This window comes from Silene latifolia, chromosome Y (genome assembly GCF_048544455.1).
Source record: "Silene latifolia isolate original U9 population chromosome Y, ASM4854445v1, whole genome shotgun sequence".
NCBI lineage: Eukaryota > Viridiplantae > Streptophyta > Magnoliopsida > Caryophyllales > Caryophyllaceae > Silene > Silene latifolia.
The window spans coordinates 363,108,759-363,136,363 of NC_133538.1; the positions used below are offsets into that span (position 1 = coordinate 363,108,759).

At 38.8% G+C, this 27,605-nt stretch overlaps 1 long non-coding RNA gene across 2 annotated transcripts; it reads right to left on the bottom strand.

Moving 5' to 3' along the window:
- Window positions 1-953: 953 nt before the first annotated feature.
- On the bottom strand, window positions 954-12,476 carry LOC141633875 (uncharacterized). Of its 2 annotated transcripts, none has more exons than XR_012538623.1 (3): window positions 11,329-11,784; window positions 2,732-2,952; window positions 954-1,547 (listed from the first exon to the last, which is right to left on the bottom strand). It is a non-coding gene; the product is annotated as an uncharacterized LOC141633875 (long non-coding RNA). The 2 variants fall into 2 exon arrangements; XR_012538624.1 differs by lacking the exon at window positions 954-1,547 and adding an exon at window positions 12,324-12,476 and having other exon boundaries at window positions 1,983-2,952; window positions 11,329-11,461.
- Between the last annotated feature and the right edge of the window lie 15,129 nt (window positions 12,477-27,605).

The window sequence follows — 27,605 nt, forward strand, 5'->3', positions numbered from 1 at the left end:
CCTTTGCGTTTTCCTTGCTTGGCATATAAGCCATATGCAAGTACATAGCTTATATACAAGTATATAGCTTATATCTCATTAGCTTGTCCAGCGGTGATGGATTGGTATAAAAGTATTTCTACATAAAATGCAGGGCATGAAGTTAGTCATTATGCAGTAATATATGCATGATTACTTGGCCGAGTTCTGTGGAGTCTTTAAAAAAGTTAGGCTATCAAATCGTTTAATACTTCAATCACAGTTCAATGCAGTATCTTGAGATCTAATCCATTGAAATGTTCCAATATTATCTGTAGAATAATATAATTATTATTAACCCTGTTTTAATTTGACCATCTTTAAGGCAAGCTAAGTGAAACGTTTTTTAAGTATTTTCTAGTAGCCAAGTGCCCCCATCAGACTGTTGAGCTTAAATTTAGTGAACCATAATACTTGTCTCCACAAAATCAACATAAATTTAGTCTTTCATCTCAATCCAAACATATTGTTTGCCCATTGTCTCATAAACCTAAAGACATTCTTGAGAACCTAATAGTTTCATAACAGTTAACTGAGTTAAGTTAGACAATGAGAATTACTGAGTAAGAAACAAGCACGAGACATCTAAAAGGACTCGCAAGATCTCCTTAATACATCAAACATGAGATCCCGACTCCTAAGTCCTCCCAAATTAATAAAGAAGATAATTACTCTCATATTTTCATCATGCCCATTTTAAAAGGTAGGCTACGTAAGTTATAATCAATATAAATTTCGACCTTATTTTCAATATTTTTCACTGAATCAGCCTGGGATCACCAGCAGACATTTATTATTTCCATGATTCATAGGTGAATAATAATGAACAAAATTACTTTAACTTCACTATTTCAAAGCTGAATGATAGGGAGTTTTTGACTCCTTAAGAGATCTTGCACGGAAAAAGGGTCACATACCTTTTATTTTTTTCTGGACCTTGATTAACTTGAATTCTAACTCTGCGGTCCTGCGGATTTCTGTAGTACTGTATGGTGTTCACCACTGAAGTGTCCTGTAACATTCCGAGTAGAATAACGATTTCTATAGATTAGAACATCCAAACCAAACCAAAAAAAGAAATCCAAGATAGTTTTGATGGTTTTCCAGGATAGACGTATATGATAGTACAAAGGTTACATTTGTTGCATCAACTCTCAAGCCTACTCTTTCTCCTTTTTGAGACCTAACAAGATTCAACAACCCTTGTGTAACGAAACTAAATTATGAATTGTTGGTCTATCGGCTACATAATAAACATTCACATTGATTTTTTTTGGTAGAATAAACATTCACGTTCATTGTCGGATCATATAAAGTTATGCAGACTCAAGAAAAACATAAAATGTATATGTAAGCTAACACAAAATAACTACAATGGAAAACAACAATAAGATGGCTCAATTATGAAACCAAAAGAAATGATAAACTCAAAAAATAGGTAAACCAATTTATGGAATCAATAACCATTCAGTGGGTGTCGTTCAGTCTGACCTCCTTTGCCTCATATCCCTGATCACATGAGCGCGGGCCTGAAGAAAATAATTGAACCTCATCATACTGAACAAATAAACACCATAAAACAGTCAAACTAACCAAAGAAAGCTCATAACCAAGCCAAAGAATGTTAAGAAAGATGTGTTAGTTTGATTTGGGTTAAGCACAAACTTTGAAAGCGATTCAAGTTAAATCTGCTTACATTGGATACCTAACTATCGGTCAATTAAGCAGTTTTCAAAAGCACAACCAACAACACAATAGGGGTAAGTGAATGAAACATGCAAGGAAAAGGGCCAAGTTTCAAAGAACACAAGATGCACATTGCATAGAAGGAGAAACTACTTTAGGTCTAATGACATACTTGCATTTCTCCCATTTGAGAACTCTCCTTATTTACCAAAGAGTAAGGGACTATAATATCAATTTATCTTCATAAACTATATATTACAGAAATCACGGTCTTTAAGACCGTCTTAACTTAAGACGACTCTCACACCCAGTTAAAATAAAGGTGGAAATAAAAGAAGGTCGCTAGAGGTCTTCAGTTAATACGGTCTTAAGCAACACCAACTCTGTACGGAAATTAGTTTATTCATTATTACCATTAACCCTCATCCTTTCCTCCACCACAATTCCTATCCCACTCCCTACTCCACCCTCGCCACTATTGCACCGCCTCAGTTGGTGCTCCACCGTCCTTAGCTTACCAGCGCTCAAACTCTCACCCTCCTCCGTTCTCCCCTCCCTTCACAAGCCTGTCTCACTTTCTCATATCTCTCTTTCTCCCTTCACCAGCTACTCTCCCCTCAAACACCCTAACCACTAAGATAAGCGTCGATGTTACACGGTGACTAAACTCAACATATACACCATTACGACATTTGTGACAAGAAACCACATCCTCCACTACCTTTACCAACTTTGCACATACTTACCTACAACCTATTGTCTGCGAAAAAAATGGCTTGTTTTTCACACAAATGCTCCTTAGTTCCTTAGAATTTTGTACCAGTGCCTAAGCATAAAATTCAAAACAAGCTTAATTATAGAAAGCTAAAGTATTTTTATTCTGAAACCACTACATGTGAAACCATCATAGCGTAATCATCAGGTAAAACCTGCTTTTAAACCTCCTATACAATAGCGTAACTACCAAGCAGTTTGACGAAATTCAAATTTGCATCACAAGTGAAAAAAAACTGCTATAATTTCTTACCAATCATATTCCATTCAAAACTTCGGAAATAGAGTGAACAATATTTATTATATTTTTCTCTCCTCAGCTACTCATTTTCACTTCATTTATCCTCTACTTAGCCACCATACTCTTCCACTTCGTTCACCATTGGAGCAAACCAGATTCGCCAAGACCCTGCCAGCCACCATTTGGACCACCTTATCTAGACATTGATGCCTCTCCACCCTCATCAAGGAACACTGTCAAACAGATAAACAAGAGCTGCCATAGCTTAAGCTCCCCAACACACCAAAAAAATAAACAAAGTAATGTTTCCAACAGTAAACAAGAGAAATAGTTATTCAACTGAAAAGAGAAATACTTATTCTGTAACACCCCCATACTCCGAGTGCCTTACCAGGACCACTCAGGTATGAAGACATCACCATCTCGGTTGCCCGAGGTATGATAATCAAATAGACAAAACGGAAACAACATTTATTATAATAGTTTAATGAATGAATACAATCCTTGAAACCAAACTGAAAGTACAATACATTATTCCAAACTAACTGTTCTCAACTGAAATATAAATAAAACTAAACTACAAAATGGAAGACTCTATCGTCATGTCGTGGCCATCCCACTATCCCAAAGATCATCTCTATACCTGCTCAATATCTGCTCACCATCCCCGAATGGATCACCGCAGGTTTACAAAACAACACCGGGGTCAGTACTAATCACACAATCAATATAGATAACAACAACAAGACAAACAGACAGCTGAACTGCCACACACACACACATCCAACCAACCGTCTCAATCACCGATCCGTCCACCGGACCCACCACGCCAGGGGGACCGCAGCCGTTCCCACCTAAGCCCCGCTCATCGTACGAGCGATAACCCTGCTCATTAATGTGCACATCCCTTCTGTGGCGGGTTCCACAGAAGGCGAAACTAGGGCGTGAGATCACTCCCGCAAGTGACCCCACTCAGCCGAGAACGCATCTCGAGAACCATCAACAACCACAACCACAATCACAATTACAATCACAATCATCATATCAAACAACTAATTACAGCACATCACCAATATCCCATTATGGGACTAATAACGAGTAGGAAATCCTACCTGGAAAGCACAACACGCAGACGGTATCTACAGCTGTCTCAAAACGCCTCTTCTATGAACTCTCCTCCTACCATACAACACATAGATACTACTATTCAATTACTATTCATAAAAACCCCCAAATCCTAAATTAGGGTTTCACTAATCTTAACAAAACATTATATAAATTACATTAAAAGCTTACCCTCGACGCAAGGAATCCAACGACACGAACTACGATGCAAACCGACCGTCGAACTCCGGAATTGTCAAGAACGCGATTAGGAAGAAGACAAATTGCTTTCTCTCTTAAACAGGTTTTAGGTTTTGTAAAAAGTTATTTAGAACAATGCCGAATATGTTTATATACCTTAATCGCGTAATTAACAAAACCCGAGAAAACTCCCCGATAAACCTGGACACTCGATCGAGTACCCAAGGTACTCGATCGAGTACCCCCTACTCGATCGAGTGCCCCGGCTCGATCGAGTGCCCAACAGTCGAAACTTTTATCTGCGCAACTTGCCCTTACTCGACAGAGTAAGGGCTACTCGATAGAGTACCCCAAGACTATAAATACGGAGTATTACAGTCTTCCCTCCTTAAAAAGAACTTCGTCCCCGAAGTTCAAACCACTACAAAAACAAAGGTACTCCCTCAACCTTCCCGACTCAAAAGCCAACCAAAACATGATACAAGCCCAAGACAAACATCCCGACACAACATACAAAAGGTGTATAAAACCCTTAAAAACTCTCGCGATCATCTCCTACCCCCCTAAAAGAAACAAGGTTACGTCCCCGTAACCATACATACCTGATCAAAAAGGAAAGGGTAACGCTCTTTCATGATGTCCTCGGCCTCCCATGTAGCTTCCTCGGTCTCGTGGTTAGACCACAGGATCTTAAGCAAAACTGTCTCACCACTCCTAGTCTTTCTAACTTTTCGGTCTAGGATCTGCTTAGGTACCTCAAGATATGATAAAGACTCATCTAGCTCCAAGCTCTCTGCCTCTAACACATGTGACGGGTCAGTCACATACTTCCGCAGCTGCGATACATGAAACACATTATGCGCTCTCTCCAAAGCAGCCGGTAAAGCCAAACGATAAGCAACCTCTCCAACTCGCTCTAAGATCTCATACGGCCCTATAAACTTCTGACTTAGCTTGCCTTTCTTCCCAAATCTCATAACTCCGCGCATTGGAGACACTTTCAGAAGAACCTTGTCCCCAACTTGAAACTCTATGTCCCGACGATGTAAATCCGCATAACTCTTTTGTCGATCCCGAGCGCTCTCATCCTTTCCCCGATCATCTTAATCTGTTCAACCATCTCATGCACCATCTCTGGTCCTAAAACCATCGCCTCGGACTATCGTCCCAACAGATTGGACTCCTACATCTCCTCCCATACAAAGCCTCAAACGGTGCCATACCAATACTAGTGTGATAGTCATTATTGTAAGAAAACTCTATCAAGTCCAACCTCTGCTCCCAGCTACCACCAAAATCCATCACACAAGCTCGCAACATATCCTCAAGAGTCTTGATTGTTCTCTCAGTCTGCCCATCTGTCGCAGGATGAAATGCTGTACTCATCTTCAAAGCTGTTCCCAACGATTCCTGCAACTCCTTCCAAAACCTCGATATAAACCTCGCATCTCTGTCAGACACTATGTCCTTAGGGACTCCATGCAACTTAAGCACGTTCTTTCGATAGGCCATAGCCAATTGTGCCTTAGTCCATGTATCTTTCATTGGAACAAAGTGAGCTGACTTGGTCAAGCGATCCACTATCACCCAAATCATATTGTTACCTTGCTGACTCCTTGGCAAACCAACAATAAAATCCATGGAAATGGATTCCCACTTCCACTCAGGCACCTCTAAAGACTGAATCTTACCTTGTGGTCTTCTTTGTTCTCCTTTAACTCTCTGGCATGTCAAACAACGGGACACAAACTCAGCTGTCTCTTTCTTCATCCCAGGCCACCAAAACGTTTTCTTCAAATCTTTGTATAACTTATCTCCACCGGATGAATCAATATGGTGTGCAATGCGCCTCTGTCATGATTGTCTTTTTCAACTCCTCATCATTAGGAACACACCACCTACCATCAAACCTCAAACTACCATCTCGTATGAATAGAAAACCGGACACCTGTCCCTTTCTCTACTCCCGCTCTCCACTCAACTATCTTAGGATCCAAAGCCTTGTTTACCTCGAATGTCATCATAAAACTCCATATGTCTTTGTCATATCACCCATGGTATCTCCTTTCTGCATCATATGAATCCCAAAGCTCGCTACCTCATCTCTCAACCTCATCAAAGATAGAGCCGTACACAAGGAATGTACACTCTTCCTACTCAAAGCATCAAAGAACAACATTGGCCTTCCCTTCATGGTAGATAATTTCCATGTCATAATCGCCAATCAACTCCATCCACCTCCTCTCTCTCATGTTCAACTCCTTTTGAGTGAAGATGTACTTGAGACTCTTGTGATCAGAAAATACCTTAAAGATTGCTCCATAAAGGTAATGTCTCCAAATCTTGAGAGCAAACACCACCGCACCCAACTCTAGATCATGAGTAGGGTAATTCTCCTCATAGGGCTTCAACTGCCTAGAAGCATAGGCAATCACTTTACCATTCTGCATCAACACACAACCTAGCCCATTCTTCGAAGCATCGGTATAAACCTCAAAATTCTCGCTCCCTTCAGGCAATGCTAAGACAGGAGCTGTGGTCAGACGCTCCTTTAATGTTTGGAATGCCGTCTCACAACTCTCATCCCAACGAAACCTGTTCTCTTTCCTCATCAGCGCTGTCATCGGTCTAGCTATCTTGGAGAAATCTTTCACGAACCGTCTGTAGTATCCAGCTAAACCCAAGAAACTCCTAACCTCAGCAACATTCTTTGGTGCCTCCCATTTTGTCACTGCCTCAATCTTCGCCGGATCTCTGACTACCCCATCTTTAGATATCACATGCCCCAGAAAAAGCCACTTTCTCTAACCGAACTCACACTTGGACAAACAGCATACAACTCATGCTCCCTCAATGTCTGCAACACGATCCTCAAATGCTCCTCATGCTCCTCCTTAGTCTTAGAATAGACTAAGATATCATCAATAAACACCACTACAAACTGGTCCAAGAACTGTCTAAAGATCCTATTCATCAAATCCATAAACACTGCCGGCGCATTAGACAACCCAAACGGCATCACCACATACTCATAATGGCCATACCTCGACGTGAAAGTTGTCTTCGGTATGTCCACATCTCTAATCTTCACCTGATGGTACCCCGACCTCAAATCAATCTTAGAAAAGACTGTTGCACCACTCAACTGATCAAACAGATCATCTATCCTTGGCAAAGGATACTTGTTCTTTATCGTCACTCGGTTCAACTCTCTGTAATCTATGCATAACCTCAAAGTTCCATCTTTCTTCTTCACAAATAGAACTGGTGCTCCCCACGGCGATACACTTGGTCTAATGTATCCCTTCTCTATCAGATCATCCAACTGCTTCCTAAGCTCCTCCATCTCCTTAGGACCCATACGGTACGGTGCCTTAGAGATTGGCCCCGTCCCTGGCTTCAACTCAACTGTGAAATCTATCTCTCTCCTCGGTGGTAACCCCGGAATCTCATCAGGAAAAACGTCAGCAAACTCTCCCACCACTGGTATCTCATCAACTGTCGGACTCTCTATCCGGTCATCTCTCACATGGCATAAGATCAAAGGACATCCCTTCCTCAGATAAGACTTCAAGGTGACAGCTGCAATCAACTTAACTTTGGGTTTGACTAGAAACCCACGATAAGACACACTTACACCCTTTGGACCTCTAAGGGACACTCTCTTTTGATGACAGTCTATCTTAGCTTTATACTTTCCTAACCAATCCATCCCAACTATCATCTCAAAACCGTTAAAAGGAAACTCTAGCAAGTCTACAGGGAAATCAACTTGCCCAACTATCAAGGATACATCTCTAAACAACCTCCCACATGGTACAGACTCACCCGAAGGTATGAAAACTTGCTCATTAACGGACTCATAAACTCTCAAACCCAACTGTTTTACATGACTCGAAGACACAAACGACCGAGAAGCCCCGAATCAAACAAAACAAACGTAGGAATACCATTAACAAGGAATGTACCTGATAACATGCGCATCTTCCTCACCGCCTTCTTGTCCATCATGAATAACTTGCCACCGGTCTTTTGCCCACCTCCCTGGACAAGATCTTGGTGATGCGGTCGGCTTAGCACCCGACCCTTGATTGTTGTTGTTGTTGTTCATAGGTGTCTTCGATAAGAATTACCGCCGTTGCGGTTGCCTCCACTCGGTAGCTCGACCTCCCGGTTTGGCCATGATCCGGGTCCATTGCTCGCGAAGCTCGTGCGAGTCTCGGAAAGATCCCGGTGCACTCGTGCACTCATGTCTCTTGTGGCCTATGCCACCACATCCAAAGCAGTCACTCCCCACTGTACTCACACTCCCTCGGCCTCGCCCAAAGGAAGCCCCAAAGACTAAACCCCGATCCGAGAAGAAAACCCCTTAGGCTGATTGTGGTTGCCTTTCTTGTAATTAGATTGGCCACCACCCTCGCTCTCCGACTTCCTCTTCTCACCACCGGACCTCTCTGCGCCATCTCCACTAGTCTCTCGGCTCTCCCCGCCCTCTCATACGCTTCCTTTACATCGCAAGGACTCCCACGGGTAACTTATCCATAATTTTCGTGGTTAGCCCGCTCTCAAATCTCAAAGCCGATTCTCATCACTCAAACCCATGTCCTCAAAGATATCTAGATTTCTCATTGAACCGCTGTAGTACTCGCCCACGACATCTCGGCGAGTCATCTTAAACTTATCAAACTCCTCCCTCAACTTACTCCTCACATGTTCCTAGACAAACTCCTTCCTCACAACCCTACGAAACTCCTCCCAAGGTATAGCAGGTAACCCTTGGTTGGTATACAATTCCTTAGCACTCACCTTCACCGAATCCCACCACTTGCCACCGCCTCCCTCGGATAAAATGCAGCCTGATCCACTCTCATCTCATCAGGACAGCGAACTAAATCTAGTATGTTCTCCATCTCCCTCGGCCAACTATCAAGATGGTTAGGCTCCTCAACTCCCTTGTACTCCTTCGGGTTAAACCTCGCAATATAGAGGCTGACTTTAGCATGATCAACCTCCTTCTCCTTACTCTTATCCTTGTCCTCATTCACTCTCTTCGGGGTCTCTGTAAGAGCGTCCCGTGTTCCAACATCTTAACGATGTCATCCGTAGTCATAACCTCAGCTCTCGCGTACAAAGCATTTCTCTTGGGCGGCATCTTGAAGCTATAGAAGAAAGGGATAAACATAAACACACGTACTAAACCTCAAAACACGATAACGCGCTGCATAGGACCTACTCGATCGAGTATCCAAACCCACTCGATCGAGTAACGGGCTACTCGATCGAGTGCCCCCATGTACTCGATCGAGTACCCAAACTCCGAAACCAAACGGACCTTCGATCTCTCACCCACTCGATCGAGTGTCTAGGCTACTCGATCGAGTGACCCTCACTCGATCGAGTACCCCTAGCTACTCGATCGAGTGCCCCAAAACGCGATTCTGGACTCAAAATCGCCAGAAACCCACCCGATCGAGTTAGTCTCACTCGATCAAGTATCACTAATACGTAAAGGCTACCCGCATGTTACGTCATATACTAACATGTTAAACTTTATAAAACCGCATGATATCATAAATTATATGCTACGCATCTATTCTACTTATCAACAAAAATCAATTCATCATGCTATGAAAGCCACATTGTAAACACTCAACATGTTATTCCAACCATACATTACTTTTCTTTCACATGCTCAACCTCCTACTTCAACACCAAACAACCAACACACTTCATCACTTTGTTGCACAAGTTAAACAAGCACACATATATTCGACAAACACTTTCCCCCGTGACCGGTTCAAAGTTGTAGGGCGACCCCTTGCGACTTTAGGACGTCTCCCAAGCCTTTGCACTAGCTCCTACAACTTTTACCCCGGGTTCTTTTTAATTGACCCTCTATGTTCATTAAGTTCATTGGTTACAGGTTTCAGGATCGTCGCTCTGATACCATTTGTAACACCCCCATACTCCGAGTGCCTTACCAGGACCACTCAGGTATGAAGACATCACCATCTCGGTTGCCCGAGGTATGATAATCAAATAGACAAAACGGAAACAATATTTATTATAATAGTTTAATGAATGAATACAATCCTTGAAACCAAACTGAAAGTACAATACATTATTCCAAACTAACTGTTCTCAACTGAAATATAAATAAAACTAAACTACGAAAATGAAGACTCTATCGTCATGTCGTGGCCATCCCAGACTATCCCAAGATCATCTCTATACCGCTCAATATCTGCTCACCATCCCCGAATGGATCACCGCAGTTTACAAAACAACACCGGGTCGATACTAATCACACAATCAATATAGATAACAACAACAAGACAAACAGACAAATGAATCGCCACACACACACACATCCAACCAACCGTCTCAATCACCGATCGTCCACTGGACCACCACGCGCTGGGGGACCGCACCGTTCCCACCTAAGCCCCGCTCATCGTACGAGCGATAACCCCGCTCATTAATGTGCACATCCCTTCTGTGGCGGGTTCCACGAAGAGCGAAACTAGGGCGTGAGATCACTCCCGCAAGTGACCCCACTCGGTAGAGAACGCATCTCGAGAACCATCAACAACCATAACCACAATCACAATTACAATCACAATCATCATATCAAACAACTAATTACAAAGACATCACCAATATCCCATTATGGGACTAATACGAGTAGAAATCCTACCTGGAAAGCACAACACGCAGACGGTATCTACAGCTGTCTCAAAACGCCTCTTCTATGAACTCTCCTCCTACCATACAACACATAGATACTACTATTCAATTACTATTCATAAAAACCCCCAAATCCTAAATTAGGGTTTCACTAATCTTAACAAAACATTATATAAATTACATTAAAAGCTTACCCTCGACGCAAGGAATCCAACGACACGAACTACGATGCAAACCGACCGTCTGAACTCCGGGAATTGTCAAGAACGCGATTAGGAAGAAGACAAATTGCTTTCTCTCTTAAACAGGTTTTAGGTTTTGTAAAAAGTGATTTAGAACAATGCCGAATATGTTTATATACCTTAATCGCGTAATTAACAAAACCCGAGAAAACTCCCCCGATAAACCGGACACTCGATCGAGTACCCAAGGTACTCGATCGAGTACCCCCCTACTCGATCGAGTGCCCCAGCTACTCGATCGAGTGCCCAACAGGTCAGAAACTATTTATCTGCGCAACTTGCCCTTACTCGACAGAGTAAGGGCTACTCGATAGAGTACCCCCAAGACTATAAATACGGAGTATTACATATTCAGCTAAAAAGAGAGATACTTACGCAGAGCATTGCGCTCCCACAGAAATACACATCCCCTGATGCCCCAGTGTATGAAACTGACAATGCTCTTATTCCAACAGCTTCATACTGGATCATCCGGAGCATTATGGCAGTTGCATTGCAAATTATGGGCCTACTAAGCATGAGCTGTGAGTATGCCATCTTATTTCCAAACTTTTCCAAAACCTTTATGCATTGAAATACCATATATTCGAAAATTCTAACTTCTGACAAAAAAAAAAGCATACCAACAAATTTTCAGCAAGGGACCTTTATGGTGATAGAATAATTGTTTTGAGTGTACAAGAAGCCCATAAAATTTGAGGTAGATTCAAAGCATTACAAATAAAACAGAGGTCATGTTTATGGAAACAATGTTAACGACGGTAACAAAATCGTGCGAGTAACTGATACATCTTTGACAAAGGCAGCACGCAGAACTTTGGTCTAAAATTCTATATCCTTAATCCTTATATATATTAGTTTCTGCAATGAAATAGCGAAGAACATGTCAAATAACCCGCAATGCTGGCCGAAAAGTTCTAAGGCTGATTTAGCCCGAAACCCTAACAACTGGCTAAAACATGACCCATAACCAAAATATTTTATTCAATTATTCATTGGTCTAAAATTCTATATCCTTAATCCTTATATAAACACCAAGCACTAATTGGTTGTCCTTTTTTTTTTATCGTAAGCTGTCATTCAATGCAATTTTCGACTTGTTATGGACTAAATGGAAACAATTTTACTTTGTCTTGTTAACACAATAAATTATGTAATAAGGATTGAAACATTTATTGAAAATTTGAAACCACATATTTCCAAAGTATCATTTGCATAAAGTTGTACATATTATATACCCGGATTATATAATTATGAGAAATTGATATCATTTGACCATCGAAATTAAAGGTACTCTACAAATTATGTTTTCACCTTCGACATGTTGTATGGTGGAGTATAATCATGAGAATCCTAGATTAGAGCTATACCTGGTTTATTAAAACTTTTTTTTTGTAATCAGCAGTTGAGTTTGACACCTTCGGCTATTTCATTATTCTTCTCTCCTTTTCCCGTGAAAATTATACTTCCTATCAGCTCTTTTTGGAGCATTGTTACCTGCAATATCCACATTTCATAGAGGTGTGACAAACCAAATAAGAGAAAGCAGGGCAATAAAAATCCCATTTTGGTCTAGCACTCATATTTGGATCAATATTAAACCCATGCACATAGAAAAACTCGAAAAATGAATCCCAAACACAAAGACCATTAAACTCATGAAGTAATCAACCAAATCCGATGAAAACTCTCACCCTTCGACAATTATTATTTGAAAATGATTGAAGTCTTACTAAGTTCAATTCCTGAAGTGTGTATTGGTTTCTTGTCATGGACTTGTGAGCGATAACAAAAAAACAATGTTTACATGAAATCATATCAAACAGTGATTATAAATCAAATGATTGTAGGGTAAAGTCAAAGGTTTGGTAGTTTCTAAGACGAAATTTTGGGTTACTCTTCAAAAGATCTTGTTCAAAGATAAGAAATTAGGTTGGTCCTGTAAGTTAGGTCATCTTTTCCAAATTATGTCATTCCTTGCAAAAGGAGAGGAGGTGTTTCAAATGACCACTAATGAATATTATGTGAATATTCGGTCTACTGACTGCAACTCAACAGCACAAGAAGCGCCAACTGTTTAGCTAACAACGTTCCTTCATTTCATCATAGTACAGCATAATGGATCACGCTGACAAAAGTTTGATTTGATAGCCAACAAGAATAAAATGATCATGGCTTTACCTCTGACTTTCAAGAATGAATACATGCAAGAACAAACTCACAAAACATCTCTAATATCTCATACGGAGCCAATATATGAACTCCACCTTCAAAAGGGTCATTTCACCACATTCGATACAACAATCCCTCAATTAAAGTCCAACAATTAGAGAATGCACCTTTAACACTGGGGAAAAAGATAATTACCCGAATTCTAGCAATGGCTTCCTGGCCAGACTGCAGAAATAAAGCTATCTCCTTTCGCATCTGCTTTAGCTGTGCATCTCTCCTATTGTTCAGTAGATTGGTACGGGAGATTGTCAAGATCAAACATGTTTTGCTGAAAACATGATTTTTAAAATAGCATCAATGTAATGGAAACAACGCGCAATAGTATTGAATAAAAAAAAAAAAAATACGGGCCGTAGTATAATGGAAACAACATGCAATTAGACTATAATTAGATGACAGCATCTGTCTAGATTCTCTCATACACGAGATTGGACATATAGAAGAAAAATACCCTCACTTCACCAGTCGGAAGTTCAAACATCTGGCTTAACAATGCTAGCAGTAAAATAAGGGTATAAGCAACGTAACATCCACTTCGTATTTAAATTACAAGGTTAAATGTCTACAACAATCAAATTCCATTACTACCCCAAATCTATTTAGTAATTGACAGCATAATGCAAAAACCATAACAACAGAAGTATTTCTGGTATCAATTACATGGCACAAATGGCAAGTGACATAAGCATCCGTAAAAGTGATCTAAAATACTACCTGCTGTTGGAGCTGGTGTCCTCCACAAATTAGTGTGATAACATTTGTAAATCTCTTACAGGTTCACAAGGGTATACTTCGTATATTTAATCAGTTGATTAACGTTTACCTAATAACGGTTGGCTTGCTAGAAAGTTTGACGTTATTATCATACAGATGGCGGTGATCAACTGGTCCCTAAAGGTCACACCTATAGGACGTGTTTGAGAAATGTGGTTATAGAAATATAATTACATTGATGCCCAAAATGACTAAAAAGTTAGTCAATGTGTTGATGAGATAATTATTTAATGAAAATTAAATAATATTAAGTTGAGACAATTAATCATCAATTCGTAAATTAAATATAATAAGTTATATTTAAATTAAATATATATAAGGTTAGTTTGGACGAATTAATCTGTTAATTCGTAGTTAAATATAATCAGTTGTATTTAATATCAACAAGTTGAATGTGTCATAGTGGTAATAGTGAGGGTACACAAGCCAAGAGGTCATGGGTTCGATCCTCACTAGATGACAATTTAACACACTTTATATATTTTTGGAAAGACCAAAATAAGGAGAAAAATACTCCTTATTTCGGTTCACTTGGCCGAAATTAGAGAAAGTTTTTCTTTTTCTAATTGACTCCAAGTTTCGGTCTCTATAAAAAGAAAGGTAGAGAATTATTTCTACCTCAATGATTTTTTTTACCTTGCCTCCTCTTTCTCATCACAAGAACAAAAAGACAAACTTTATATATTTTTGGAAAGACCAAAATAAGGAGAAAAATACTCCTTATTTCGGTTCACTTGGCCGAAATTAGAGAAAGTTTTTCTTTTTCTAATTGACTCCAAGTTTCGGTCTCTATAAAAAGAAAGGTAGAGAATTATTTCTACCTCAATGATTTTTTTTACCTTGCCTCCTCTTTCTCATCACAAGAACAAAAAGACAATTAAATTTTACAGAAAATTTTAGATTGATTTTTAGCATAATCAAAGGACATATCTCAGATCGTCTTGGGTGCAACTAATAGGCGAATATCAATTTTGATATTGTTCTTAGGCCATATTTGCTAGGACCAAAGGTTATTTCTGAATCCTTTACTTTTGTTTATGTATTTTATTTTATGACCATTGATCATCTTTATTAAATCGTTATAATCCTTCAAGTTTAAGGGAAGTATACAGATTTATTTCTCACAAGTGGTATCAGAGCTTTTGGCTACGATTTTAATTTTGATGATTTTCATAAATTATGTATGTAAACTATAACCTAATTTTCGAGAAAATAAATTAGGGTTTCGTTTTTTTTTCGGTTGAAATTGTTTTTAGCCGAGACCTTTTTTTTTCCCTTTCGGCCTGTTTTATTTTTTCGTTTTCCCTTTTGTTTGATGATTTATATTCAATTTCTTTTGATCATATCATTGTTTTAATCGGTTAAAATTATCATATGAAGTATTGGGAAATTTTGATTTAATGCAGATTAAGTTAGAATAGATATAGTTTCATCGTGTCATTGATACAAGAACTTGTTTTTGCTATATAGTTTTAGCATATAAGATTAATCATGATTGTTAATTCATTTGCTAAACCATGTTCTATTAGCAACTATAAACTTTGTTCTTCATCAATTTTTGTATTAGGGCTTTTTGCCGCAAAAGGAAAATAATTTTGACGGCTCAATTTTTTTTAGGTATGCCGTGAAAAAAAACGTTTTTAGGTTATTTTTTTTTTCTCTATTACCGAATCAGAAAAAAAAAGAAGGAAAGTTTTTTTTCGGAAAAAAAAATTATGGAAAGTTTTTTTTTCCTTTTCTTAATTGCCGAATAAAAAAAAGGGGAAGGGGCTGTTTTTTTTATGATCAGCTGTGAAGTAGCTGTTAAAAATAAAAAAAAAAATTTTTTTGTTTATTTTTTTCAGCCGAACCAATTTTAATTGGTTTTTGTTTTTGTTTTTTAATTTTTGGCCAATTAGTTATTGTGAATCGGTTCACAATTTAAAGATACCGAGTGATTTTAAAGCGGTTTAAAATTTTGACGGATAGAATTCATATTACAAGTTTAATATGGATTGAAATGAATTTAATGTGATTAAATTGCGGAATTGTCACTTAATTTAATTTAAATAGGTGGTTTGGATAAATTAATCAACATAATTAATGTATTGTATTATGTATGTTTAATTTATTTTAGTTGATGCTTTATTTTTGTTGAATGAATCGAATTAATCGAATGAATGAATTTTATTTACGTATTTATTTTTGCAATCGGTTGTATTTTGTAATACTTAGTGTGGCCTTAGTCAAATTATGTTTTCGTAATGAAGGAAACATGATTTCTTATGTAATTATGAGATCTCGAATCTCCTTTATTTTAGTTTTGGGTTTTGAAATTAGAATGTAATTAATAGGTCAATTATGTAATTTTATTTATTGTAATTTCAAAGAAGACTAAAGATGAAGATTCAAGCTCACTCCCACTACATGGATCAAGATGGAACATCAAGACAAGCTTCTCGGGTCCAAGGATGGATTCCAAACTTGTATTTATTGTTCATTTTGATAGGATAGGCCACACTAGGACTTTTACTGTTTTTTTTTACGTTTTTCATTTTATTGCTTTTCATTCACATGCTAGTAATTGCATCATATTCCGCCTAAAACCAAACCACCTACTACTAAAATGCATGAAAATTGACTCATATAGTTGTATGTTAGTTTTCGTGGAAATGCAGATGTCACAGTCTATAAGCCATCACTTTAGTTTAAATCATTCTCGCATGCTAGATTATAGTTCACTTAAAATGAATTAAAAATAGTTGATGGGATCTTCCTCTAAAATGGAAATTGAGATTAGTCTTTATAAGGGCAAACATCTATGAGTCCCTTCTTCGTCGGTAGGCCTAATATGACCCCTTCTACGTTGGGTAAGTAGTTGTGTTGACTTAGTTTACCTCAACATCATAGTCCGAAGAGTTTCTCGTGATTATGATGGACTAAAGATAGAATTTACAGAAATTTATCGAACAGGAATTCTAACGGTAGAATTAGCTAACAGTTTAGCTTATCAATTTACAGAGAATTGAGTCTTGGGGTCATTTATATAATTCTTGAGGGAGGTCAATTGTATAAATGTTTTTGAGTCTTCGCGTTATGACATTAGTTCATTAGACTTAAAATAAAAACGATGCATGCTTATTATTTTATTCTTCTTTCGCAGTGTAGAACACGCTTATTGTCAATAATATTGTTACAACAAATGGTTGGAGATAACGCAATCCCAATGCCTAGTGCCACACTAGATCGTTCGTCCTGGCTTAAAATGTTCATGGACCAAATGAATCGACCACTCGATCAAGAATGATGGGTCCAATTTTGGGATCGGGAGGCGGCACTACGGAATGCTGCCACCTGCGACGGTAAGCTCGGGTATTTAATTGAGCCAATACCGGTCAACCCGGCCCAAATGCGAGAATCAACGAGTCACTCGCTTATAGTGATTTCGTTATGGAAGCGGGTGCGATAAAGAACGTACTCATCTTTGCAATGGAAACCAATTTGCAGAGACGCTTCATTGCCCAAGGTGCAAACAAGATTTTCACCACGCTCACTAACGAGTTCTCAAAGGCACCGAGAATCGTTACATATGAGCATACCTGTCGCTTCTTTGATGCGAAACTCCAGAAGGGCCAACCAGTTAGCCCACACATTCTTCACATGATTGAGAATGTCGAGAAACTGGAGTCACTGAATTATAGAATCAGTGAGAGAATTGTCATTGACCGAATGCTTCATTCTCTTCACGATGGTTTTGCCCTTTTCAGGGCGAACTACTACATGAATGACTTGAAAAAGAGTCCTCATGAGCTACACTCCCTTCTCGTACAGACCGAGAAGGATATGAAATTGAGTGGGAGCATGAAGCAGGATGTTCTCACGATTCACAACAAGAGTAAAGGTAAGGGCAAGGCACATGACGACCTAGCTGTAGGTAAGCCAAAGTTTAAGAAGCCAGGAAACGGTAAGAGTGCACCTGGTGAGACTAGTGGCTCACAGGGCAAGACAAAGAGCAAGGGCGGTGACATAGAGTGCCACCATTGTCACAAGACTGGACATGGGAGGAGGAACTGTCCCGTATACCGTGAGGACATCAAGGCAGGCCGCGTCGTTCCTGTTGGTATGTCATCTTATATTCATATGATTGAGATTAACCATGCAAGTTTTGGAACTTGGGTACTTGATATTGGTTGTGGTTCTCATCTGTGTAATCATTTGCGGGGCCTAAAGAACATCATACCTCTCGAAAAAGGTGATGTGGACTGCGAGTCGGGAATGGAGCATGAGTAGGCTGCCCTCGAAGGGAACATATGTAATCCAACTCCTAGTGGTTTTGAGTTATCTTTAAATAATCTGTTACTATGTACCCATTTATCTAAGAACATTATTTCATTTCCGTACTAGCTAAGGACGGTTTTGCATTTTCAATAAAGGATAATAGTTGTATTTTCTCTTTTAATGAAATGATTTATGGCAAAGCAGTTTCCATGAATGGAATTTATATCTTAGATCAAACCACGGAAATATTACACATGAATAATAAGAAATTAAAGGTTGGTGACAAATATCAAACCTATCTATGGCATTGTCGAATGGGACACATAAATGAGAAACGCGTAAAGAAACTCGTCGATAATGGGACTATTCCCTCATTCGGATTTTCTGCATATGGCACGTGTGAATCATGTCTCATTGGTAAGATGACTCGAATTTCCTTCAAAGGTGTTGGAATGCGCGCTAGTGACCTATTAGGACTCATACATACGGACGTATGTGGACCTATGTCAATTACCGCTAGAGATGGCTATAGATATTTTATCACTTTCACGGACGATTTGAGTAGATACAGATATGTCTACTTAATGAAGCATAAAAGTGAGTCCTTTGAGAAATTCAAGGAATACCAGAATAGGGTACAGAACCAACTGGGTAGAAAGATTAAAGCACTCCGTTCAGATCGTGGTGGCGAATATCTTTCAAATGAGTTTGATCAACACCTAAAAGACTGTGGAATCGTTTTGCAGTTAACTCCACCTGGAACACCTCAATTGAATGGTGTGTCCGAACGGAGAACTCGAACCTTAATTGATATGGTTCGATCCATGATGAGTCACACCATAGTGCCTGATTCATTATGGGGTTATGCTCTTTTGTCAGCTGCTCTTATACTTAACCGAAGTCCGTCTAATGCTGTCGACAAGACTCCATATGAAATGTGGAAGGGAACAGTACCTAACTTGTCTTTTATTCGGGTTTGGGGCTGCGAGGCTTATGTCAAGTGGAGACACGAGGATAAGCTCGGCCCGCGATCGGTCAAGACATACTTTATATGTTATCCAAAAGGAACATTTGGTCATTACTTCTATTCGCCAACCGAACATCGAGTTTTTTTTGCGGCTAGTGCGACGTTCTTAGAGAAAGAATTTCTCGAGAACAAGTCGAGTAATAGAACCTTTGAGCTGTCGGAGATTCCAGAACCAACAACTGAGGAACAGATGGAGGATGCTGTACCTCCAACTGATGATACGGTTAATATTCCTAAGGAACCTAGGAGGTCGAGTAGACACTCTCATCCTCCAGACAGATACATTGGTATGGTCGAGGAGAATGACGTTTTACTTCTATAAAGTAATGAACCCGCAACCTATAAAGGTGATATGGCCTGTTCCGACTCAAAGCTATGGCTCGAAGCCATGCAATCCGAGATGGACTCCATGTATGAGAATAACGTATGGGATCTAGTTGATTTACCTAATAAGGTAAAACCTCTACAGTGCAAATGGCTTTACAAAATAAAGCGTTCTGTAGACGCGCTACCAGATATCTATAAGGCACGACTTGTGGCAAAAGGTTTCACTCAAGTGAAAGGATTGCATTATGATGAGATTTTTGCACCTGTAGTCATGCTACATTCCATTCGGATAATCTTAGCGATTGCCGCATTTCATGTTTATGAGATTTGGCAAATGGATGTGAAAACCGCCTTCTTAAACGGTTATTTAGAGGAAGAGTTGTACATGGTGCAACCCGAAGGTTTCATAGATCCTAAACATCCTAAGAAGGTATGCAAGCTTAAGCGTTCCATTTATGGACTTAAGCAAGCTTCTCGGAGTTGGAATCATCGTTTCGACCAAGTGATAAAAGAGTATGGTTTCACTCGATCGGTCGAAGAACCATGCTTATATATCAAGTCGAGTGGGAGCAAGATTGTGTTCTTAATATTGTATGTCGATGACATACTCTTGATTGGGAATGACATTCCTCTCCTATCTTCGGTTAAAGAATGGTTGAAGAACCATTTCCAGATGAAAGATCTGGGTGAGGCACAGCGTATTTTGGGAATCCGTATCTACCGAGATAGATCACGACGGACGTTATTACTTAGTCAGGAGTCTTATTTAGATAAGGTTCTTGAGAGGTTCAGCATGACCAACTCCAAGAAGGGGAACCTTCCTATGACGACTGGGATGCGGTTGAGCAAGTCTCGATCACCCACGACGCTGAAGGGATTGAGCGCATGAGTCGTGTTCCTTATGCATCCGCAATAGGATCGATCATGTATGCCATGATATGCACACGTCCGGGGCGTGACATATGCATTGAGTATGACGAGTCGGTACCAAAAGACTTCAGGTGAAACACACTGGATAGCAGTCAAAAATATCCTCAAGTACCTACGGAGGACTAAGGATTGGGTATTGACTTATGGAGGCGATACTAAGCTATGCGCAACCGGTTACGTAGATGCTAGCTTCCAAACGGATCGTGATGATTCAAAATCTCAGTCCGGGTTCGTCTTCACTCTTAATGGTGCCGCGGTCAGCTGGAAGAGTTCCAAACAGAGTGTTGTAGCAGATTCTACTACTGAATCCGAGTACTATGCCGCTTCGGAGGCGTGAAAAGGAAGCGATATGGATGCGTCAATTCTTACAAGGGCTTTCGGTAGTTCCTAGTTCGAATGACCCGATCACCATCTATTGTGACAATAGAGGTGCCATCTTCCAGGCTAAGGAGCCAAAGTCTAGCAACAAATCTAGATATGTACTTCGGAAGGCTCACTTGATCCGTGATTACGTGGAGCAAGAAGAGATAGTGATTGACAAGATTGCGACGGATGATAACATCGCGGATCCTCTCACCAAACCGTTGAATTATGATAAGCAAGTAGGGCATGTTAATTCCATGGGAATTAAACATGTTCCAGAGTTGTAGTACTTGATTATGGATTTGATACATTATCTTTTTCATATATTATTTATAACTTAATCGTTTTATATATATAATATTTTGTTTTTCATGTGGATTGTACTGACAACGTTGAACGCCACAAAGTGAACTGAATTACATTATATTTGTTTTGGTCCGTAATCGCCAATGTGAGCTGATAACTCCGGCTATTATATTGTGCAGTCGATTGATGGTGGGTTCAACGAGCCATAAGTTAAACGGTTGACTAATCGATCATAGATACGAGATTATGACGATACCTCGTAGGACAACTTTTTGTGACAACGTAATGGAGTCCTAAATGTTTAATAACATTTGGTGCCAGGTCGTGGATAGGACATCCATTGTGTTCCTAGAGTCGATTCTTTTGACTATCAACTGTCTCTTGAGATTAAGGCAGTTTTTGGGTGACTTTGGTTTCTTTCTCATGGTCTACCGTAACTGGGGCTAAGTAGATTTTTTCTGGGTCATTTCATACTGTGCTTAAATCTGCAGGATTCGAGTTGAAGAAAATATCCAACCCTTATCAGGTATAGTTATTTCTCAGGGCCACTCGAGGAGTTATAACTGAAATGCATGGCCATGCTCGAATGTTGATTCGTTTATCAGTTAAGTTACTCTCTAGTCGGGAAAACCACTCTTGATACTGATCGCTTGTAAAATACGACCTTTGTGAATTCGGATTTGCAAATTATTTTACATTGAGTGGGAGAAATTTTATAGATTATGAGAATCGGTTATCGCACATACACTTGTGAGGACAAGTGGGAGTTTATTGGAGCTGGTGTCCTCCACAAATTAGTGTGATAACATTTGTAAATCTCTTACAGGTTCACAAGGGTATACTTCGTATATTTAATCAGTTGATTAACGTTTACCTAATAACGGTTGGCTTGCTAGAAAGTTTGACGTTATTATCATACAGATGGCGGTGATCAACTGGTCCCTAAAGGTCACACCTATAGGACGTGTTTGAGAAATGTGGTTATAGAAATATAATTACATTGATGCCCAAAATGACTAAAAAGTTAGTCAATGTGTTGATGAGATAATTATTTAATGAAAATTAAATAATATTAAGTTGAACAATTAACTGTCAATTCGTAAATTAAATATAATAAGTTATATTTAAATTAAATATATATAAGGTTAGTTTGGACGAATTAATCTGTTAATTCGTAGTTAAATATAATCAGTTGTATTTAATATCAACAAGTTGAATGTGTCATAGTGGTAATAGTGAGGGTACACAAGCCAAGAGGTCATGGGTTCGATCCTCACTAGATGACAATTTAACACACTTTATATATTTTTGGAAAGACCAAAATAAAGAGAAAAATACTCCTTATTTCGGTTCACTTGGCCGAAATTAGGGAAACTTTTTCTTTTCCTAATTGACTCCAAGTTTCGGTCTGTATAAAAAGAAAGGTAGAGAATTATTTCTACCTCAATGTTTTTTTTTTGACCTTGCCTCCTCTTTCTCATCACAAGAACAAAAAGACAATTAAATTTTACAGAAAATTTTAGATCTATTTCTAGCATAGTCAAAGGGCATATCTCAGATTGTCTTGGGTGCAACTAATAGGCGAATATCAATTTTGATATTGTTCTTAGGCCATATTTGCTAGGACCAAAGGTTATTTCTGAATCCTTTGCTTTTGTTTATGTATTTTATTTTATGACCATTGATCATCTTTATTAAATCGTTATAATCCTTCAAGTTTAAGGGAAGTATACAGATTTATTTCTCAGACCTGCACCCAAATTTTATGGTCCTATTTCACTTGGGAGCTCAATTGATGTCAAACTGGATATGGATGGACTATGGAGTTGGGTTATCTTAAGCCCCTTATTTCATGTTCATACTATCAAAATCCAAGAGAGAATTCAGGTATTATTTGTGATGGGGTGTGGTGCCCCAATTTGGGGGAATGTATGAACTTAATTTACATTATGTAAAATAACACAACTTTTGTGGTTGGAGATCTTTAATGACGTGAAGCCTACTACCTGTAACTTGGCTGCTTGTGATATCAGTGAATCACAATCAGTATCAGCTAAGTCATTCCATGTAGAGATAATTAGTTGTTGTCACCTAGTTTAGAATTTAGACCCTAATATAGTTTCACATGATGAGCGGATGTGGGGGAAAACCTTTGCTAGTTTCAATTTCCAACGCCAAAATGAAACCTCCTAGCTTAGTATCATAGAAATTTGAAAGCGTACTCGAGTAGCCTTGCACCAGCAGAATCCCTTTTATATTTCAAATCCAATTCAAGATTCACCATTGTGAAAAGGCCAACAGTGAAGCTATATACCGTTTCTCAAGTCCAGTATACACGGATGAAGAAATGAAGAAATATTCAAAGAAACATTCAACCATACCAGGAAGTCAGGAACAGATGTGCTTGAACTAATGGTCAGTTCAGTTCCATAAACCACAAGTCCCCGGACCCCATCTACCAGACTAAACTGAAAAATAGAAATCATCAGATTTTAATTTGAGAATGGCGTCCCATAATCAATTGCGCCTTTTTCGTATACATGTCGAGCAGTAAAGTTTCTGCTAAAAGATTGGTCAATCAATTAAAAACTGACTAAATAAATGAGATATGAGATGTGAGAACATGTCCTCAAATTAGTTTTACTATAACCTTAAATAGTAATACCCAAAGGCTTATTGGTTAGGTAAGATCTCCTTCGCTTTTATTCTCGCTATCATAGAGAATTAAATATATTAGTCTTCCAAGAAGGGTGACACACCCCAAAAGAAGGCATCCATCTTTTTGAAGTTGATCAACCTTGGGTGTGATAGTTGGGTTCACAAACAATTCAACAGGCTAACAGAAAATGGAACATAATCTGATAACGAAATCTTACCGCAACCAAAAATTAGCCCACTGAGGTTAGTGCAACATCCCATGTAACACAATGCCAATTATGAGCGGAACAAAATAGCGGCAGGTGTACAACTAACGCGTAGAAGACTATAATAGGAATACCATTGTCACTGAAAACAGAAAAATCGGACATCCCAACGGCAATTGCTGGGGCAAAACAGCAACCTGTGTACACCATAAACAAATACTATGAACCTATTTACGAAAAACAAGCAAGTAAAGCATAGTAAGGCGAATAGAAGGTCACCTCCGCCGCAAACAAACAACAACGAAGCCTGGGAAGAAGCAAGTACCTGGATAGGCAACAAACTGGAAAGGGCACAAAACAGTAACTCTCTAAAGTATACGAGGAAAAAAGTAGCAGAGTAAAACAGGCGTGTTTTAGACGGTACTCTGACGAACAAATCTATGAGGCCTACACTACACACACAACCCCCTGTTGGACCGCAAATTTATCATAAATCCAATCAATAGTAATGGGTAGCAAGAATTTTCATTCATGCATCACAGTAAATATTCCCGAAAATAAATTTGGCTCAAATCAATTTAAATTTTAAACAAAAAAAAACTGCATGCAATCAATTTTAACTCAAAAACTAAACCCTAAAATTATTTAATTAAATTCACAATCAAATAATCTACCTCAATTTATAAATAAAATCGCAAGAATGAACAGGGTTACTTACCGTATCAGCCAGATTCAATTCGTTATCGCCATTGTTGTCGATTTGATAAGTGAATTTGCTTTCTCAAAGAGGAATTATGGTGATCGTTTTGTGCCAAAGTCGAAAGAAAAGGGAAGATGGAGAAGGAGAGAGAAGCAACGAAGAAGTATAGTACGAAAATAGGGAGAATGAGGAAAAGAGGAGGATGAAATGTAAAAGAGGCGAAAAAAGGGCACGCAGGTAATAAAAAACAAAGACAGGGGTAGAATGGGTAAAAAGGCTTATAAACACTGTTACAGCTACAGTAAGTCCCTTTTGAGTTTTTAAAAGAGTATGGATATGGAAGTAGAATTTGAAACCCGTGACAATTATTAAATTATTTAAATTTTATACATTAAATTATTACTAATAAGTATTAGAAATATTTGAGATATTACAATCTTACTCTCTTAAAATGAACTTGGTCCCCGAAGTTCGAGTTTAAACATAAAAAGAAAAGTTGAAAATTGAACTAGTCTTACAATCCACCCATCTTAAAAACAAAGTTCGTCCCGAACTTAAAAATTCAAAACAAGATTGTGTCACAAAAAATTAGAAAGGTTTTAAAAGTGAGATCGGCGGTGCCAAGATGTGACGATATTAACACCTAACCAAGAAAGAACTTGGCTCGGATACCATTTGTAAAACCCCTGATTTTCAGCTTAATTAAAATCAATCTTTACATATAAAACTGGCCAAAATACAGGGATATTATAATCAATATATAAAGTCTCTTATAACAAATCCTTTTAAAAATACTAATTGTTGCCCCAATATGGTGAAATACTAAGCGGATGTAAGATGGAAGTATAACGACAAAAGAGGACATGATGACACATCCGAAACAGCTCATGGGTATAACATCTATAAAGTTTCAACAATAAAAGGTTACGTTTAACGATTCTAGGGTTATTACAATAGCTATCACAGCCGCAACATGGAACATAAAATGCAACTACCAAAGCAAAACTAAAAAGAAAAAAGAAAATTTCGTACAAATATTCAAGTGCTCGACCTCTTTTGGGAGGTTTTTGTTGAGATGTGAAATGGGAAACAACAAAGCAACAACTCCCCCGTGAAGAAAAATCCATAAAATACTAACTAATAATTGACCTTGTATACAAGCTTCTCAGCAGATGCCTAAGGGACCAAATCAATAGATGAATTGCTCTTTCTATCTTCATGCTGGTATGATTTTAACCTGCCAGGAGATCCTCTGCAATTTGCTTTATGCCGATTTCCAATGTTTCAACTGACAGGCTTGGAAGCTACAAGGACAATACAAAAGTCACATTAGAGCTGCTAATAATCCAGTCCAAACTCCAAAACATATGCACAAGAAAAGGTTCTCATATGAGTTCATCACTATACAAGACTCAGGCAAATACGGAGAACGCAAAACCTCATGCACAACCCTAAGGTTTGGGAGAAAAAATACATAAAGTTTTAAAAATCAATTGCCATGCATGGAAAAACCTATCAAAATAGCAAGAAAATTAAGCTGTGATACAGAAGAGGAATTGTTTCCTCATTTAGGTTCATCTTCAGTGACACAATTAAAGCCTAGGAAGTGATTCAACTCCTTTGCTTCTTCGATACTTATTCCCATGCAAGACGGATGGAAACTAAAATAATAATAATCTTAGTGGAAAATGAGGGTAAAAGTCCCACAGTTATACGCCGTTTGATCTAATTCACAATTTGAGTATGAAAATTGTTGAGTTCAAATGCCCTGGCATCGTTCTCACCTCTCGAAAGGGTACATTTTGTTTGTCTCGAGGGTCATAACGACAAATTTGTTTCTAATTCATACTACATGAATATGGCCATTCATAACTTTATCTGCTAAACTAACCTCTACATCATTAGTGACGTTTGACTTATTCGTCACCAACATTCTGGTTGAGCAAATATACCTTGTTGACTCCATGCTCCGCGATGACTTTGAAAGGATGCCCGTCACAATCTACAATGTGATATCGGCGACACTGGGCCGTAAGCTCCTCAGCTTTCGTAGGGACAGGTTCAGTTGGGTACCTGTCTCTAGCAACCTTTTCAAACACTTTGTGGTTAAGTGATCCCATTAGTTTTACACCAATTGAAGGGTGACCGCCTTCGGCAGCGTCTTTCAGTCCCTACAGAAAAGTCAGATAATGTTTTCAAGCACGGATAAGAAAGCATGTGAGATGATGATTGCCAGGTATTTGTTTGTCACGACCCAGTTACAAGTTCGATTGCTGTACTCAACACGACCTGATTTTCTTGTTCTAAAATGAGGATACGTGCGCATGGACACCTCTTTAAATGTTGTGCGGAAGCGATATGGAGTAGATGCAAAAATAAAAGACACAAAGATTTAACGTGGTTCACTATCAATGCGATAGCTACATCCACCAGGGCGAGAGAGAATAATTCACTATGTCGGGAGAATTATAGATTACAAAAGATGAGCACAGAGTTTTTCTAGATCTGCCTCTTAAAACTCTCAATGTGTTTGCCTCTCAAATCTCTCCTTAACGAATAGCTAGGTTAGGATAGTGTTTATATATTAAACTACGCTAACAAAGACTAATACAATTAGGAAATTAAATAAACAATATTATCAAATAAACCAAACTCGGAAATCTGCGTAACAACAATGGCTAAACAGATTAGGAAAGTGGAGAGGCCCATAACTTCCTAATACTAACCCAAAATCACGTAGCTCCTTGTACAACAGCAACACGCATCAACCGTACATCACTCTTACGCGACCCGTGTGACATTCGGACAATTCTTTTTTTTTGTCTTAGCTTCTATATTTCCTCCTTTAGTTTATTTTTATCATCTTTAATCT